The sequence below is a fragment of the Castor canadensis genome, chromosome 2 (assembly GCF_047511655.1).
Source record: "Castor canadensis chromosome 2, mCasCan1.hap1v2, whole genome shotgun sequence".
Lineage (NCBI taxonomy): Eukaryota > Metazoa > Chordata > Mammalia > Rodentia > Castoridae > Castor > Castor canadensis.
Window position 1 is genome coordinate 49,794,706 of NC_133387.1, and position 13,945 is coordinate 49,808,650.

The following is a 13,945-nucleotide window of genomic DNA, read 5'->3' on the forward strand; positions in this document are numbered from 1 at the left end:
GTGCCTCTCGAGCAAGTGGGAACCTGGTAGGCACACTGGCTGCAGAGCTCACTGGAGCCAGAAGTGGCTCCTGGTGTACAAAGAAGGGAAGATTGTAATGTGAATGCAGCCCTGCCTCTGACAACATAGTCTTGCTGCCCTGGCTCTCAGTCTGCCCAGAGCACCAACCTGACTGTGGCAGCACAGAGAAACTACCATAGGCTCCAGCTGCAACCCACTGCATCCCCTCCAGACCTGGCAGTCTTCAACATTAGAAGACGCAGAAAGAGTCTTCTCCAAATCTTTTTTCTTTTTTTAAACATTTTTCTTTTCAATGTATTTTAGAATTGTTTTTATTTTATTTTTAAATTTTTAAAAATTTTTTACTCCCCTTTCTACCTTTATCTAACTTTATGCATTTTTCCTTTATTTTGTAATCAGGTTTTCTTAGTTCTTGCTCTTTTCTCTACTTCTTCACATTCTTTTCCTTTTTTTCTTCTTTTATTTGGCCTTATAGTTTATTCTTTATTTTCCCCTTCCCTTGCTCTACCTTTATTGCATTCTTTTATTATTATTATTGTTTTTATTTTATAAATCTTCAGCTTCATACTTTATTCCATACTTTTTCACTTTATTTCTATGCTATTGGTGATGTAGTAGTCTTTAACTGAGTTTTTTTATTGCATTTCTATATCTGGTTTGTTTTGTTGTTGTTCCTGTGATGGCAGCTGTTTCTCTTCTCTGGTTGAAGTCCTCAAAAGCTAAGAAAATCCACATTGAAAACTAGAGGAGCTATCCATCCAAACAAATTGCAAATATTACAATATGGAAACACAAGAAATATGAAAAATCAGGCAACTTGACTCCTCCAAAAGTTCATAACTCTTAAATAGCTGAATCCAAAGATATAGAAATGGTTGAGAATTCAAAAGTCTAGTTTTAAAAATGACCAATGACCTCAAAAAGGACTCAGAGAATAGATGAAAGAAGTAAAGAAGTAAATTCAAGACTTGGACAAGAAATTCAACAACTTAGATGAGCAGTTCAAAAACTTGGGTAAGAAATTAAGCAAAGAGATACAGATCTTGAAAAAAATCAACAGAAATCATGGAAATGAAATGCTCAGTAAATCAAACCAAAAAGTTCAACAGAGGGCCAGAGGTTATGGTGTATGCCTATATTCCAGATACTTGGAATGTAGAGATAAGAGGAACATGGTTCAAGGTAAGTCCAGGCAAAAAAAAAGAAGAAAGTTAGTGAGACCCTATCTCAAAAAAAAACAAGCCAAGAATGGTGGTTCACATCTGCAATCCCAGCTACTCAGGAGGTGAATGTAGGGGGATCAAGGTCTGAAGCTTGCCCAGGCAAAAATGCAAGACCCACTTAGAAAAAAAAAAAACTAAAGAAAAAAGAACTGGGGGCCTAGTTCAAGTGGTAGAAAACTTGTCTACCAAAAGCAAGGCCCTGAGTTCAAACTCCAGTAAGAAACAAACAAACAAACAAACCATACACACAAAACAAAACAAAAAACTTCACTGGAAAGCAGCCCTATTAGACCAGCCCAGGTAGAAGAAAGGATATTAGGGACTGGGGACAAAGCTGAGACATTACTATGTTTGGATAGCAAAAAAGAAAAAAAAGTAATCATGACCATGACATTCAAGTCCTCTGGGACACAATTAAGAGACAAAACTTACAAATCTATGGCATAGAACAAGGAACCAAGAGACAGAATAAAGGAATAGGGAAGTTATTCAATGTAATGATAACAGAAAATTCCCCAAACCTAGGGAAAGAAAAGGACATTCAAGTACATGAGGCATTCAGAACACCAAATGGACATGAACAAAAATGAAAGTCTCCATATATTATTCTTAAAATGCCACTGCACAGAACAAAGAAAGAATACTGAAAACTGAAAGACATAAGTACCAAGTTACACACAAAGGCAAAACTATCAGAATAATGGATCTTTCAAAAGAAACACTACAGGCTTGAAGAGCATGGACTGATGTATTTCAAACCCTGAAGGGAAAAAAAGAAACTGCCAACCAAGATTACTATATCTAGCAGTTATTCTTAAAAATGAAAGGAGAAATTAGTACCTTCAATGACAAGCACAAACTAAGCAATTCATGAACACTAAACCAGCATTACAGAAGATCCTTAAATGCATACTATGGAGAGATGAGGAAAAAAATATACACACAGTCATAAGAGCTTAGGAAGGAATAAATATCACTAATAGAATAGAGAAAGAAATGACACTCAGGAAAGAATCTAACATTATTAACTCAGTGAACCAGCAAATCCCTAAGATGAAGGGAGAAATTAGTACAAACCTTTCAATAATAATCCTAAATGTAAATGGTCTTAATTCTTTAATTAAAATATGCAGACTGGCCGAATGGATAAAAAAACATGCTCTAACCATTTGCTGTTTGTGAGAAACATGCCTCACTGGCAAAGACACACAGACACTGAAAGTGAAAGGAAGAAAAATGATATTCCAAGCAAACAGAATCCAAAAGCAAGCAGGAGTAGTTAAATATATACCTAACAAAGCAGACTTTTTTTTTTCCTCTTCTTTTTTTGGTGCTGGGATCAAACCCAGGCCCTTGCACATGCTAGGCAAGTGCTCTCCCACAACAAAGCAGACTTTAAACCAAAATTAGTCAGAAGAGATAGAGCAGGTCATTATGTATTAATGAAGGAAACAGTCTATAAAGAAGATGTACTAATTGTAAATATATATCCACCAAATGTTGGGAAACCCAATTTTATAAAATGATCACTCCTTGCTGTGAAGTGACAGGTAGGTCCAGATACAATAATGGTGAGTGACTTTAGTGCCCCAATCATCAATAGGTAGATCCAGAAAAAAGGAATCAACAAAAAAAAACCTTGAAAGTTTTTTTTTTTTCATTTTTCTTTTATTATTCATATGTGCATACAAGGATTGGTTCATTTCTCCCCACTGCCCCCACCCCGTCCCTTACCACCCACTCCGCCCCCTCCCTCTCCCCCCCGCCAATACCCAGCAGAAACTATTTTGCCCCTATTTCTAATCTTGTTGTAGAGAGAGTATAAGCAATAATAGGAAGGAACAAGAGTTTTTGCTGGTTGAGATAAGGATAGCTATACAGGGCATTGACTCACATTGATTTCCTGTGCGTGGGTGTTACCTTCTAGGTTAATTCTTTTTGATCTAACCTTTTCTCTAGTACCTGTTCCCCTTTTCCTATTGGCCTCAGTTGCTTTAAGGTATCTGCTTTAGTTTCTCTGCGTTAAGGGCAACAAATGCTAGCTAGTTTTTTAGGTGTCTTACCTATCCTCACCCCTCCCTTGTGTGCTCTCGCTTTTATCATGTGCTCGTAGTCCAATCCCCTTGTTGTGTTTGCCCTTGATCTAATGTCCACATATGAGGGAGAACATACGATTTTTGGTAAAAAAAAAACCTTGAAAGTTAAATAGCATCATAGCTCAACTGAAATCATAGATATCTTCAGAATAGTCCATCTAACTGCTTCTCAGAAACCCATGGAACTTTTCCAAAATAAATCACATTTAGGCCAAAAGTTCACACACAATAGAGACACCTGCACATCCCTGTTTACTGCAGCATGCTCACAGAGCCAAGTTATAAATCAGCCTAGGTGACCATGAAAGGATGAATGGCTAAAGAAAATGTGGTGTACATACACAGTGGAGCATTATTCAGCCATGAAGAATGGAATTATGTTATTTGAGGGGAAAATGGATGGAACTGGAGCACCTCATATTACACTAAATAAGCCAGACTCAGAAAGACAAATTCATATTTTCTCTCATATATATAATCTAGATTTTAGATAATGACATGGACAGTAGAAGGAAGATCAAAATTAAAAAAACAGTAATGTACCCAATCTTTTGTTTTGAACTCAAAATTAAAATTTAAAGAACAACGGGATTCCTACTCCCATGTCCCTCCCCGCCATGTTCTGTAACCTGTTTTGCTCCTGCTGAATCTCTTTGTTCTTATTCAAACACATCAGGCATGCGCCTGCCTCAGTGCATTATACTTATCTCACCTCTGCCTGGAATCCTCTTTCCCTGATGCTCTATGACTCCCCTTCTTATCTCCCTCAGGTCTCCACTCAAAGAGCAACTTATCAGAGTGAGCTTTCCTGACCACCCTTTTAAAAACAGCCCTCACCTCCTTGCCTTCACCCTTCATGCTTCCTTCCTTTATTCTATTTCCCAAACTCTTACCTGATACACTATATACGCTCTTAATTCTTTTATTGTCTGCCTCTACCTCCTTAGAGGTAGATTTTCTTGTTGCTTCTGGTGTGTTTTTTGATGTGCTCCTAGAACTTAGAACAGTGTGTAGCGTGCTATACACAAGTAATCAAAAATTGTTGATTTAATATTATGAATGAATGAACGAATGAATAGGAAAGTAACTGTTGATGCCTGTTTCCTGGAAGCCACACAAAGCCATCCTAGAAATCAGATGCTTTTCTACAGAGAAAGGGAAGAAGAGAAGATTCAAGTTACCTCAGGCAGCTCTGGATCAGTTAACTTTACTGTGAACTGAAGCAGAGTAAGTTCCTGCCAGCAGTCAGAAAATAGGCTGTTGAAAAATAATGATGCATACTTAGGTTTGTGGTATGTGTGACTTGCCTGCTACAAGTACATTAACACTTAATGTATGTATTCAATTGCATTTTACAAATTTGAATCTATCTCTATGTATAGATGTGTGTGTTCTTCAATTGGCCCCCCTCACCTAACAATGTATCATTGTATCTCTCCAGGCCAGTAGATACAGCTTAATCTCATTCTTTTTACTGAATCTGCAGCTCTTTGTATGTATCAAATCTCTATAGGCTTAAGGTTATTTCTAATTTTTTTTACTGTGTCTAAAACTACTGTGAACATCCTGATATTCACGCTATAAATTCCTCAAAACAGAATTTCTCAATGAGGGCTGCACACTTAACATATTAAGCAATGTTGATAAATTGTATAAAAGAGGTTTCTCTAAGGTGAGCTGCGAGCATGTCTACATGCTCAGGAGAAAAAGACAACAGAGAAAGGAGGGAGGGGATCAATGACAGAGCAAGTACATATGAAAAGGGAAGGATCCCCACCTAAGGTGCCAGGAGGGAATTAAACTCCTGTGTGGGAGGACAGGGAGAGAGTCACTTTGCAACTGAACAGAGGAAGAAAAGGATTCAGCAGAATAAGACAGGTTTGTAGGTGAGGAAGTAAAGAATCCCATATGATAGTCTCTTTTCTCTTTGAATAAAGAGATATGGCCAGGCTACAATTTCAACCATGAGCTTTTGTTGTGTGATTTTTCTGCAGAAACATTCAGTAAGGAAAGGCAAATGGCTATATTTGTCCAGGGTCATATATTATCAAGGCAAAAGATAGGTATGGTGGTTCATGCCTGTAATCCCAGCTGCTTGGGAGGTAGAGGCAGGACAATCACAAGTTCAAGGTCAACCAGGGTAAAGTTATCAAAATACTACCTCAACAAAATAAAATAAATAAAAGGGCTGGGGGTGCAGCCTAACAAGTGGAACGACCTTAGTTTAATTTCTAGTTTGAGAGAGGGAGAGGGAGTCTGAGGCAGACGGGTGGTGAGTTTGAGGACAGCCTGGACTATGTATCCAAAAATAGTGTGTGTGGTGGGTGGGTTGTGAGGGTCTTGAGATAGAAAAGGACAAAGTATTGCAATGAGGGAGTGTGGGAGCTGGAAATAGTTTGAGTTCAAAGGGGGAGATGAGTAGTGGACCCAGGGAAAGGTAACAGGGAGTGTCATTGTTGCACCTCCCTTAGAGTCTAGTCCCACTGCCTAGAAAGCCACAGTGTGGGAACTGCTTCTCTAAGTGCTCCTTTCTCTGCCTCTAGTTGAAGTCTTCCCTGGATGACTGAGTGAGCAGATCAATCCACATGGTTGGGATGTAGCTAAGATAGCCCTTCATCTCTAAAACAAAATCAAGAAGTGACAGTACATCTTGCTGTATTTCCAAGAGTCCACAGTAGTCAGATTTAAAAGGAACACTACACATACAGTTTATATAACTGTAAGGTCCGGCTCCATTCATGCCCAACTGATCCCTTTTTAAAAATCTCTCCATCTCTGTGCCCTCAAGATCAAAATCCTGATTTTATATCCCATTTCTGCATTTTCATTCCCCATCTTCAGTGAGCAACTGCTTAAGTGTGCTTGTGTGTTCACACACAGACACAGATACACAGTTTTCCACAAGAACAAAACAAAATCAGCTTTCAAATACAGTGTGATCTAAACTAGAGATTCACAAACTTTTTCTGTTCTGTTTAGAGACAGAGTTTAAATATTTCTAACTTTGTGGGTCACATAGTATCTCTTGAAAAGCCTCACCTCTGCAATTATAGTGCAAAAATCATTGTAGACAACTTGTAAGTGAATGGCCAAAGATGTTCCACTAAAATTTTGTTTGTAGACCCTGCATTGGAATTTCACATAGTTTTCATGTATCATGAAATAATCTTCTCCTCTTGATTTTTTTACCCATTTAAAAAATGTGAGAAGCACCCTTAGCTTGCAGGCTGCCCAAAACCAGGTTCCAGACCACACCTGTCCCCTGCACGTTTCTACCCTGGTCTCAATTTGTATTTAGAAAAGGAAAGCATTTCAGTTTACCTTTTCTGTAGAGATGCAATTCTTCCCTGTGTAGAGAAAAGTTTTATTAACTGATTTGTTCTAGTTCCCTGCGCCAAACTGTCTCAAACCTCTCCATTTTAAAGATGGTCTTTGCACTAGTTGGGAGTGCTCTCTTTAGAATACAGTGACACTGGACTTAAGATAACTTGAACTCTCTACCTCTAAAGATACCGAACATCATTTGGTATCTCTACATGGACACTTACTTTTTTTTTCCCCGTGCTGGGATTTGAACTCAGGACCATGTGCTTGTTAGGCGGGCATTCTACTACTTGAATCATTCTCCCGACTCCATGGATACTTTTTTCAGTTTCTTCATACAAAGGATTTAATACATATTCAAGTATAATCTTAATCAAGGCCACTTATCACAGTGAAAGAATTATGGAATTTCCATACTGTACTATGGAAACATCAGTGACATGGACTGGCCCCTGAAAAGAATCCAGACTTTAGTTTATGTTCTTTCTAAGAGAGCTGCTTAGAATTCATTTGTGTACTAGGAGGGCTTAGCTAAATAAAATAGCAGGGCCCTTGTCACTATAACAGACTGTAGCATGGTATATAAGGAAACACTCTCCAAGATCCATCTTTTAAAAATCCAAGTTTACATAGTCCATGTCATTGACTTCTCTGATTGATGATTAAAGAATAATTTAATGTTAATGATCAAAGAGACCTTATATTTTATCTTTTCCTATGGCTATGAATCAGTGCTTCAGAATATTATAGCTCCCTAGACCCCAACCCCAAATCAGATTCCAAGAGATTTCTATTATTTGATATCTCAGTCCATTCTAGTTGCTGTCAAAAAAATAGACTGCATGGCTAATTATGATCAAAAATTTATTTCTCACCATTCTGGAGTCTAGAAGTCCAAGATCAAGTCACTGCAGACTGGATGTCTGATGACAGCCTGCCTTCTCCAACATGGTACCTCACTGTGTCCTTTCATGGTGAAAGGGAAGATCAAGCTCCCTGGACCTATTTTATAAGGGCACTAATTTCATTCATGAGGCCTCCACTCTCATGACCTAATCATCCTCCAAAGCCTTTATTTCATGATATCATCACCTTGGGATTTAGAATTTTAACTTATGAATTTTGGGGAGATCACAAACATTCAGACCATAGCATTTAATAAGTATTCCTAGTATCTCAATCAGGAAAAGATTGTCCAGTAAGGAAAAGAGAATTTAATGCTGAGAATTGGTTTCACAAGTGTTGGAGAGCTGAAAGAGTAAGAAGGGAACATGAACAAACCCAGAGATAATTCCTACAGGAAGCAGCATCACCCCTCCATACCGAAGGACAAAGTAGAAGATAATGGGTATTCCAGGACCTAGGAACTGAAGAGGGGCCCCAGTGAGTTGATGCTGAGTCCCTAAGAAAGATGTGGCTGCCTGGCAGCTATGGAGGAAGTAAGATGAAGCTGGTTCTGTAAGTAACTACAAGAAATGGAGACTTACGTCACTGGGGTGATACTAACCGGAACAGGAGAAATGGAAGGCTACCTTTCTCCTCTTCCACATTCTGCTATTCCTCAAATTGGAAACAGAGAAAGCAGGGTCTTCAGGACAGGTGGGAGCTGAGGAAGAACAGAAAGATAACCAGCACACCAGGTGATTTCCCAGCTGGGATTTCCATTGACAGCATCTTTAAACTGTCTGACGTCATTGCTCTACACGTGAAGAAAGTGAAGCATGTCATAAGAGGACAACTCAAATACAGGGTAAGACTCGTGAATGCTTTTTAAGTCCACCAAAAGTCTTTCTCACACACATCTGAGTATGAACTGTATTTTTCCTATATATTATGCTCTGCTCTAAAGACTTGGTTCTTTAGTAATAGGAAGAAATGTCTCTATCAGCCTCCTACTCTACTTCACCTAATATTCTTTTCGGTCCAAGAATACTTCAGGTGCATATGGTGACCTTTTCTGAAAGGGTGACTTTCCTGGACTTGTCCAGTTCACGAAGGATGCAATGGTTCCTTTCAAGTTACTTCAGTACCTAAATCTTGGGGTGATATCCATGTGGATTTCTCCACAGTGTATGTAAGATAAACTCCCAGTTTCAGTGTTTATCTTTTGAGCTGTTTGCTCATCTCACAACCCCAAAATTTAAAAATAAGAAAGACTTTTAAAAGTTAATGATAATTATGAGTCAAATTGTGTTTGATTCTGCATACTCTCATATTATTTGTAATATGAACATGTTATTATTGGATGAAGCACCAGTAAGGTTTGGAGATGTTACTACTTAATAGAAATTCAAAGATAGTTTTTCAGCTAAGATTAACCACAGCACAGAGTTAGTCACATGTCAGACCTACAGACTTATGTCCACTGTAGCACCCCCGGTAAAGGAGGGAAAATGAAGTTGAAACTCACATTACCCAATAGTGTGGGGAACACACTCCCTATACACCTGCCAAGTCAAACTTCACATGACCCTTAAATGGGAAGAACTCAGTGATTACACTAGAGCTTTTTCTTTTTTGTCACCTCCTGGCTTTAAAATATACATATCTGTTTATAAGTATACATTAAACTATATACATTTAAGTATACATATTAAAATATATAAATAAATATACATATATCTATATACTTCAAAGCTAGAAACAAAAGTGAGAGTTGCAGTGATGCAATGAGCTTGAAGAAAAGAAGCATACTACTAAAAACATTTCCTTTTGCAACTTCTTGTAAGTCTACAACAATTGCACCTCTATGATGACTTCCTATGTTCTTTTTTGCCAGAAGGGGAAAAATGAAGGAAGGAAAGGAAAGATAAAATGTGCAAAACCACATGTTTCATTTTATGCCTTAACTTAAAAAAAAAAAAAAGGCAAGGTAAATCCGTTGCTCAGATGAAGTAAGCTGGTTTCTGGTACCAGCTTTCCCTCAGTGTCTGTCAGACAGTGCAAGTTCTACCTCAGCACTAAGAGTGGATAGGAAAAATTCATCCTCCCTCAAATGTTAAACTTCACCAAGCATTATACTTTAAAGTCCATTACCAGAAAGATATTTTTGCATTTCAGAAATGATCAAAGGTTACTTCTTTTCTATTCATGTGCTTAAGACCTAAACCTTGTCTTCAGGTTTGAGCTATTAGGTTGCTAGGGTATTTTCTTTTCTTTTCTTTTCCTTTCTCCCTCTCTCCCTTCTTTTCCCTCTTTCTTCTTCTCCTTCTCTGTCTTCTATGTGTGGATTTTCTTTTGCGTTTTGAAATAAAAACTGTGGGGTGTGTGTGTGTGTGTGTGTGTGTGTGTACTCTTTAAGCGGCTTTTCCAGTCTTTACAAAAAATTTTAAATTTTTTCTCTAACTTTTAATGAAAGCCAAATGTTAGAAATTGTAATTAAAATGTTTACATTAAAGTGGATTGCTAGACCAGCAGTGGAGCCAAGCCTGGCAGCTTTTGAGAAATTAGAACGAGCCACACAGGCTGATCTTTTTATACCAAAATGTCAGTCCAGAAAGCAAATCCATTCCACATACCACACTTGTTTCAGATCAGATAAACTGAGCAAACCAAATGCCTCTCACCCCAGCAAAATGCCCACCAGAACACGAGAAACCAGAAGTTGTTATCAACGGGAAAAAGTGAGGATCAGTGTTGTAATACAAAATTTCATCTTTGGGCTTTCACCACACTTTCCTTAAGTCAGGAAGCATCACTTTGTGCCATTCAGGTGACCATCATCAGACCTTGACCAGTCCCAGGCATCATCAATATATTTCAGAAAATAAGAAGGGAAAGGAGAAGCCTCCCTAACTCATTTTTCCAAAATGTCCTTATGTAAAAATCTTTTCCACCCCACCCCAGCTCTTGTTTCATGCTACCTTGAATGAATTAATCTTCTCTAGTCTAGAAACATATCATTTTGAAAAACTTTCAGACTCTCTGGTGTCACAAGTGGAGCATTCACTTACACTCCCTTTAGGTAATTCTGAGAAACAGCCAAGCTGAGACTCACTGGGCTTGGGGGATGACTGGTTTTAAAAGCTCTGTATTTTCATTATTATAGGATTTTCTTTGTTGTAATACCACTAACTGTAGCATCTCACTTGGCCAAGTGACTTTCACTTCATATAGAAAAGTCAATCACCTTGCACTGCCACCTTTAAGTAATCTTTAGCTCTACACATCAGTGCTGTGTGTGTGTGTGTGAAGTGTTTTGAGTTTCTCTTATGGTAACCAGGCTGTTCCAAAAAAAGGTATTTAGAGCTGAGGACGTAGCTCATTGTTATAGTGCTTGCCTACAATGCATGGGGCCTGGGTTTGACCCCAGTACTGCAGAAACAAAGAAACAAAAAATCAAAAAAGAAAGGTATTTAACTTGATCAATTTTGGAAATTAAGGAAGCCTAGAATAATTCTCAGGATTAAGTTATGCATTCATTGTATAAAAAGCAAAAATAGCCAAAAACTCATTTCCAAATATTACATTTAATGTACACATTAATAATACAGGACATTTTTTTTCTCTTGAAGAAAATTAAGAATAGCACAGATTTTGGTCTAGTTAGTGTGTGTGTGTGTGTGTGTGTGTGTTTGAATTCTTTTAGAAAAAACTATCAGTAATATCTACACTTTCATGAACATGAAAAATATCACTTTATGAAGGTAAGATTCATACAAAAATGAATCTGTTTTAATGCTTCCTCTGATGGATTTGTGGCAGATTACTTAAATAATAAAACAAAAGCCTGCCAATATATTAATGCTTAAACAATTCAGGAAACAATTCCTCCCATCCTCCCACCCCACATGCCAAAAACCACAGTTCTTTTCAAATTGTAATTGAAAAGCTATAAGAGAGCAAAGACCTTAAGGAGAAGTAAAATTTAAAAATCAAATATTTTTAACGAAATAAATTTTTTTCAGACTTTTGTCACAAAACAAACTCAGTCAATTTCTCACTCCCTTGCCTATGCGTGTTTGTTCCTATGCTGTGAATAAAACTGGATTGTGCAATCCTCAGAATAGAAAATCTTCCAACATCAAGTGACTTTTCTCCAGGTGACAGTAAGGTCACATGAAGAACAATTGTACAATAAAATGTACATACTGTCTTTTATTCTGATTTTATTTTCTTTCTCTTATGCCTGAATCCAAAAGAGCTCTGGGACTAAACATGACATGGGGTCAGTTCTCCTTGTAAGTATTTCAGTTCTTTATCAAAGCCTATTAATCCACATGAGGTCATTTCCACTAATTTATTATTGCCAGTGTGTTATTACCCCCATCACACTTTAGCAAGAGAAAAACAAGTCACAAATGAAGAGGTAAACTGAATTCAAGCCATAGCAGAAGTGGAAAAGGAAAAGCGACAGTTGGCAGAGAGCTTAGGACGTCTCCTCTAACATTAGCTTTAATTTTTAATACTCAAACATGATTTTATCTGTCTGCCAAACAGCTGTGCTTTATCCTCATGACAAGAAGGATAGCCAATCCCAAAACATCATCATACACAATGTTATAACACACTGAACTCAAGTCCATAAGGTTAATTTTTTAAATGATGCTTTAATAATATAACGAAAACTGCTATACAGTAAATCAATACTTAATCAACATTACAAGGTAAAAAGGAATGAACTTTGTAGTATATGGGTTCAATTGTGTTTCCACAAGCAACTATCTAATTAACTTTGAGCAAATCATTTTACCCTTCAGGACCTCGCTTTCCTTATCTGTAAAATGAGGATAACAATGCTCAGCTTGTAGAAATAATACATCTTTTGCAAGATTGCAGATAATATATGTAAACTGCCTAACACATAATGGGTATTTAATAAATGGTAGCGTCTATCTTTTATAACTTCTGTAGCCTAATACGTGACTTGAAGAAGGTACTCAACAAAATTAATCAGTTGTTTCTTAGTACCTTTATTTAAAATATTTCCCATATTATTTTTAGGTCTACCATTTAGATCTAAGAGGATAAGCCAAATTAAAAGGAATATGAAATTATGTAAGTGTACAAAAGTATGCAATGAGAAACATTTAAGGCAATGTGGGCACTGATGCAATTGAATTTCTCTGGTAGAGGTGAAAACTAGTAAAATAGAAGCAGAACTTCTTGACTCTCTTCTTTTCCTAGCTGTTCTGCTTGGTCATGACATGAGAACTTCTTTATCTGCTGCAAATTGGCAGCGGATTCAGAGGACTGATCAGATTTAGGTTCAATACCTTCGGCAAGTTCACAGGTAGAGGTAAGCTTTCACCAGGAAGCACATGACATAACTCTTTATGTGATATTGATAGCCTTTCATGCTGATGCCTAGAGCTACTAATCAATTAGGAATTGCAAAATGGTTAGTATTCTACCAATTTTTACACTGCCTAGAGTACTTTTTAAAATAAACATTTATAAGCTTTCAAAATAATGAATTGCTTTCCTACCATCTCCCCAATATAACTGATCAAGTGGACTTTTTTCTTTTATTCATATTACTCTGAACTCAAGAATTTAAACACATCTGATATTTCTGGCTGCTTTTATTAGGCTACTCCCATGTGCACTGAGCTGTTCCTACATTGTTTTAAAGGCCATGGCTGATACTTGATTTCAAATAAGTACTTATTTTTTATCCCTTTAGTTCTATGTAAGGTCAACAAATAGCTGTTGGATAGAATTCTTAATCCTTGATAATACCACCTCAATGAAACCTAGTTTTATGAACCTGACCTGTAATTGCTAAATAAAATGGCAACTCTTCCAGATACTAAAAAAGACACAATACCACAAGCTCATTCTAAGTTGCTCACTCTCCTCACCCCAGCCTGGAATAAAAAAAACCCACATAATTTCCCACTTTACCAAAAATAAATAAATAAATAAAATTTAGTGACTAGGAGTCATGGAAAAAAGAAATACAAGCCATCCAACCAGCAGAGGGAGTGCAAGTTAACGGACAAACCCATTCTCCTGAACTATTGGTGAAGTCACTGATAATGTTTTGGAGATAAGGCCGGTACCAGGAACAAGACAGGACTTATCTGAGCTATACTGTTGGGAACTATTACTGATGCTTCACAAGAGGAAAGTACAGCAAGAGGAGAAAGAATATTCTCCTGAATGGCATCAGTCTTCTTTGCTTAGAATTCAACACTTTGTTGTCTACATCCTGACAGGTAATTGCCTTGGAGGATTAGGAAAGAGGAAGATACAATTACCTTCAAGAGGTGACATGAATTCCCTAAAGTCACATTTGCTCAAAGGTAGAGGCAAAACTTAGTATTAATCCCATCCAGC

General features: G+C 37.4%; 1 long non-coding RNA gene across 1 annotated transcript in view; it reads right to left on the minus strand.

The window, feature by feature from the left end:
• LOC141420647 (uncharacterized) overlaps positions 1 to 13,945 on the minus strand; it is a 187,620-nt gene that overhangs the window by 31,261 nt on the left and 142,414 nt on the right. The window lies entirely within an intron of this gene.